Source organism: Hemicordylus capensis, chromosome 3 (genome assembly GCF_027244095.1).
Source record: "Hemicordylus capensis ecotype Gifberg chromosome 3, rHemCap1.1.pri, whole genome shotgun sequence".
NCBI classification, from domain to species: domain Eukaryota; kingdom Metazoa; phylum Chordata; class Lepidosauria; order Squamata; family Cordylidae; genus Hemicordylus; species Hemicordylus capensis.
The window spans coordinates 322165797-322171848 of NC_069659.1; the positions used below are offsets into that span (position 1 = coordinate 322165797).

Here is a 6052-nt window from a genome sequence, read left to right on the forward strand (position 1 = left end):
TGAACATTTGAGGTGCAAGAGATCTAACTTGTAGACCTTAATTTGCACCACATTTATTCCAGATATAGAGACAGTGAAAGGAAAGAAGGCTGATTAGTTCTTATTAGAAACAACTTGTTTAACTGACAATTCTCTATCAGTTCTTTCCGAGACCAAAGCTTTGCACAAATTTATTCTGAGGAGGGCTGCTCCATTCACACTTGCTAGATCCCCACACAAGCCCCAAAGTAGTCAGGGGTGTTTGCCAATTCCCCAGGAGCAGTTCCATTAACAACCAACATGGCTGAGCCAGTCAGACAACACTTCCTCCATGTATCAGCATGCACAGAAGAGGTTTTGAAGAACTGAACTGGACTGATGCCTTGTATCTGAAACAGCTCACAAAGGTTCAGCTTCAATGTATTCTGTACAGAAAAGCCTTTAAGATTTTGGCATGGAGGGGTGGGAAGCGGAAGAAGGCAAATTTCTTCCTCTGCACTTGAACCCCTGGGTTTTGGGGCCAGCTATATGTAATTGCCAACCGGTTTCATGGATGATTGTGTTTGCTTGATCTCCTTCAGAACACATCCAAGAAACTGTCAGAACTTAAAGTGTAGCAGTTTGTATTCGGATCAGGTTCCTGCTGCATTCAGAGACTGGAATGCTACCACACTGATGCTGGCCTTTCATGAACTCTGGAAACAAAACACTGCAATGAACATATGAACAGTCATTTTAGGTCAGATCAAAGACCTGGCTAAACCAGTATCCTGATGCAAATGTTTGAGGGAGATTGTAACACAGTAGTACAGAAATTTACCCTCAATTGTCCAAGTAACACAGTATTATATTTACAGCTGCATGTCCTAACCAGTTTATACATATAGATTAATATTATAATCACAAGGGCTGAATTAAAAATAAACAAACCAGTTAATCAGGAAAGTCACTATTCTCATGGAAGAGTTTCTTTCTGTGTTCCAAAACCCTTCCTGTATAAGGAATGTCGTGTCTGAAGAAGGCTATTCTCTCTGTGTGTATTCAAGTCACTTGCTTCACTCATGCTGTTGTACACTGGTGTACGTTGGTGAAGTACACTGGTATATATCATGTATAAAAATAACTCAGGTGTTGGGTGTATACTGGTTGACAAGCCATGACTGGCAACAAGCTCTCAATGAGAAGTGTTTACTAGACAAAACTAGCATGCATGGTGGTGTACAGAGCAATTTTCCTTCACTAAGGCACACCTTTGAAGTGCAATCTATGCCCTGCTGAATCCAGTGGCAGATTAGTGCAGAGGCAGAGGAGGCATCTGCCTATGGTGGCAAAATTTGAGGAGCGGCTCCTCAAATTTTGCCATGTCTCTCTGTCTCTGGGGGCAGCAGCTGGGGGTGAGAGGAAAGCCCCCCCCTTCAATTTTTTTAAAAGCCACAGCAGCAGTGGTAGTAGCTGCTGCAAGGACCGGGGGGGGGGGGGCAACCAGTCTTGGAAGGAAAGCCAGAAATGGGCTGCAGTCTATAGCAGAGCCTCAGCACGAGTGCATTCACTTGGGAGGAGGAAGGAGCTGAGCTTGCTGCAGTCAAGGAGCTGAGCTCGCAGGCTCACAGGAGCTGAGCTCACAGGCATTTAGAGGTTTAAAGAGGGGCATTTCCCCCTCCTCGCCCACCCTCCCTGCAGCCAACCACCACCACCACACCCCACCCTGCTGCCAGAAGCAGAAATCTTTTTTGGGGGAGGGGGCACTTTCCTTTCACCTGTTTCCCCTCCCCTCCCCACAGCAGCTACTGCCACTGCTGCCATGACTTTTTACAAAATTGAAGTAAAGGGGTGGGGGGGACTTTCCTCTCAGCCCCCTTCCCTGCAGCTATTGCCACTGCCGAGGCCTTAAAAAAAGTTGAAGTAAAAGGGTGGAACTTTCCTCTCCCCCACCCCTGGCAGTACTGCTGCTGCCACATAGCAGCTGCTTTTATTTTTTTAGGGTGGCAAAAGACTTTTTGCCTATAGGCGGTGAAAAGGTTAATCCGCCCCTGGCTGAATCCTGCAGAGTGAGGGGAAAGCTGATTAAGCATTATTTCTGCTAGCTCTCCTGTACATTTCACTGCTTGTGAGAGTGAGGGGTCTAGTGAGTGATGAACACAGCACTGAAGGTACATTTGCTCTGTATTTGTGGACTTTGTGTGTTAGGTCTGAATGGATAGCCGTGTCCTGCAGCAGGGAGCTGGCCAAACAGAAATATCATTTGAGAAGTTTATTTCATGCTTGAGCTAAAAGCTGAAGGAATGGCATTGAAAATATGAAGCTGACACCAAGTCAGACCACAGGTACATCTCGTCAGCACCTGCTGTCTATTCCACTGTCAACTCCAGGTTTTTGGAAGGCCTTTGACAACATTTCCTCAGTAAGCCCAGCTCTTCACGCTACTGCCCACTTGCCCGCCCACCCGCCTGTACTCTCCCTTTGGGCCCTTCCCCACCCCTGATGCTTGCTTACTCTGTGCAAATATGGCTACAGATGCTCTGCCTCTCCCTTGCCACTTGCTTGCTAGCCCACTTGCTTCTCCTCAGCAGCTGCTTGAGGTGCCCACCTTTGATACCAGTCATTGTCTATCGACTGGTAGTGAATCCAAGATCTCAGAGAGAGGTCTTTCTCAGCCTTTTTCTTTTTCTTTTTTTTACACTGGAGATGCTAGGGACTGAGCCCAGAACCATCTGCATGTAAATTATGTGTCTTTTGCCACTGGACTATGGCTCCGCTCCAAAGATGGTGCATGAACAGAAGAAAGATGGATCCCAAGTCTGCTTTTCTACTACACCTCATGTGTGAAGAACATTTTGAACAGGTCACCTTAGGCTGAGTTCAGGATTTTGAAAAGTACATGGCAAGAAGGCAGGCATATCCTATGACTTGGGATACTTGCCCACATAAAAGCATCATTTCTATATCTTTCATGAATGTGGCTTGAACTTTTTTGAACTCATTAAAATATTAGTCATTACCAATTCTGGCAGAATGACACTCTAAGCGGAGTTCTTCAACAATTTATATGCAGTAAAGGACCCAGTCACCCAGAAAAAAACCACCTCAATTTACTATGACAACTCAGTTGTTCAGCTTCTGTAGACAAAGACAAAGACTGCAATGCTAGACAGTTACTTGGGAGGCTTCCTTGGGGCTTACTTCCAAGTAAACATGCAAGATCACACTGCACAAGGATTAGGATCAGGACTCCAGAGACTGGAAATATCTTTTCTGGTTTTATTCTAAATTCCTTTCTAAGACTCTATTTGCATTTTTATTTTCGCCCAAACATAATCTTCTTTCAATCGGCTCTCATATGGGTCAGTTATTATTATCTACAGAGTTTATGAATACAGACAGTTTACACTGCATCTATCTAAAAATAATCGAGTGTGGGGTATATTATAAATTATTTGTGAAGAAGTGGTAGGAACCTTCATTTTGTAGTTTATAGTTTTTCATTTGCAAGAAAAAGAACTGCATATAGATGAAAAAGTATTGCCTTTATTATATAGGAAGGCTTGAGTGTGTTGTGAATTATTAAAATAATATTAATACAAATAAGATATTAGTATTATTATTATTGTTTACACAGTCAGACAGGTGTTATTGACTGGTTTGTTTTATCCAGACATCATATTTTATTTATATCTATCTATCTATCTATCTATCTATCTATCTATCTATCTATCTATCTCCTGGGTGTGCATTGGAATGTGCGTCCCAGCGCCCAGCTGATTGGCTGGGTGGCGGATGCGCCTGATTGGCTGAGGCGCACCCAGGATGATTGGTTGCCGCGGCGGCAGGCCTGGCCGTGGAGGCCAGAGGTGGCAGTGGGCCTGGCCCGGGAGTGGAGGCAAGGCCCAGGAGGGGGGAAAGAAAGTGGGGGGGGGAAGAGGCGGTGGGGAGGAGAGGCGGCTGGGCCCAGAAGTGGAGACTGGGGCAGAAGGTGGGGGGGAAGAAGTAACCGCCAGCCCCAAAGAGCGCACAGATGCTCTGTGCGGGGTTGGCTTGTTGTTGTTGTTGTTGTTATTACTTGACAAAGTCTGGGAACTAATGAACTAATGATAATGGACAAAATCTCATTGCAGATCTGGGCACAAAGAATTCCCAATATAAAGATTACTTCCTGGAGTGCTGGCTTCCCTTCTTAACATTTGTAGATAATGTTCAAACCTGAAAGCTGTCAGATCAGTATTTGAGACAGATGCTAAACACCATACATTAAAAACGTAATATCATATATAAAATCACTTCCCTTAAGGTCTGATCTAATCCTCAAGGACATTTAATGAGAGCGATTGGGTGGGCCACTGTAAGAAACAGGATGCTGGACTAGATGGGCCTTGGGCCTGATCCAGCAGGGCTGCTCTTATGATATTAACTCAGAAGGGTGTCAAGCACGGTTGTATTCTTGCCCCACTTTCATTTAATGATTATATAAATTCTATGGTGGCTCACATTAACGACCCAGACTTTCACCCTTCTAAGCTTGCAGGGAGACATGTATCTACCCTGCTCTATGCAGACGACGCTGCTATTCTTTCTAGGACACCGGCTGGTCTAAGAAAAGTGCTGAGGGCATTGAGCTTATATTGTAAAAAGGATGGACTGGAGGTTAATCTGCAGAAAACTAAAATTATGGCCTTCACTAGGAGGCCCAAGATTCATGTTTAGAGAATTGGGGGACACCCAATTGAACAAGTAACACTCTTTAAGTATTGGGGAGTAATCTTTCAGACTATTGGTACCAGAAGTTGCTTCCAATGCTCAGAAAAGTTTGTTTGCCATCTTACAATATCTTAGGACAAAAGGAGGCCACGATTTACCTGCAGCCCTGAAATTGTTTAAAGCTAAGTCATTAGGCCAACTTCTCTATGGTGCACAGTATGGGCTTTTTCCAAACATGGAAACTTTAGAATGAGTGCAGTCTAAATTCTTAAGAACTGCACTTTGCCTTCCAATATTTCTATCTAATGCTGCTATCTGCCTGGAGACAGGTATGATTAAGGTTGAGACCAATGTCTCGATGATTATTTTAGGTTATTGGCTTAAATTAGTTTATCATCCTGTTGGGTTAGCCCCTTTAGCTTTACAAGACAACCATCAATCTAGATGGATTCAGACTACTGAGGCTAAAATAGCTACATTGGGCCTTTCCTCTTCATTCCTATGTAATGTGGGATATGATCAAGCAAAATTGCTAATTAAACAGCGAATTCTAGATTGTGAGAGACAAATTGATCTTGGTAAGGTTTCAAAAATTTATATCACAGAAGAACGTAGATATTTAGTTTCCCCAATGAATTATCTGACACGGCTCGAAATCCCCAAGTACAGAGCAGCTTTTACTTTAGCTCGTTGTCACAGTCTACCCTCAGCAGTTCTTGAGGGTCATTATAGGGGGATCCCCTTTTCAGAGAGGGTTTGCCCTTGCGGTTTGGATCAGATTGAAACCATCAAACATTTTTTATTATTCTGTTTGTTCTATAAGGATATCTGTGCAGCATTTATTACACCATTATTAGGTAAATTCCAGGTTGGCAGAGCCATTTTTATTGCTCTTTGTTACTTTCAGACTCTGAGCTTACAGTTACAAACAGAGTTGCTAGATACTGTGTTGCTGCTATTAATACTTGGCGTTTGGTTAATAAGAAATTATCATTGTCTTAACTTTTTCAATTTTAGATATAAATGTATTTTAAGTTCTTTTAATCTTTTATTTAATGTACTGTTCATATTGTACTGGTCTGTGACTGTAACAATAAATGACTGACTGACTGACTGACTATATGTCCACACGGATCATTTCTACTTGGAGTATCTGCTGTCCAATTTAAAACCTGAGATGTTTGTTAATGTGGCCAAATTTTGTTTTACTGTTTGTAAGCTTCTCAAAGTCTATATTACTCAATCGAATAGTTTGCAAAATATAAAGATTAGCTCGTCTATGGCCGTAATAAACGTTATCTATCTATTGATCTTTCAATCCACTGTGGTTGTTTATCTGAGGAAATGGACGTAGCTGGCACATCAGCCAAAGCTGATAGAA

At 42.8% G+C, this 6052-nt stretch overlaps 1 protein-coding gene across 1 annotated transcript in view; it reads left to right on the forward strand.

Moving 5' to 3' along the window:
* Positions 1 to 5789, forward strand: part of P2RY1 (purinergic receptor P2Y1) — a 69393-nt gene extending 63604 nt beyond the window's left edge. Inside the window, exons 3-4 of the transcript XR_008318711.1 lie at positions 2167 to 2303; positions 4092 to 5789. The gene's annotated coding sequence lies outside the window, so the exon portion shown is untranslated. The remainder of the gene's footprint in view (positions 1 to 2166; positions 2304 to 4091) is intronic.
* Positions 5790 to 6052: the final 263 nt, after the last annotated feature.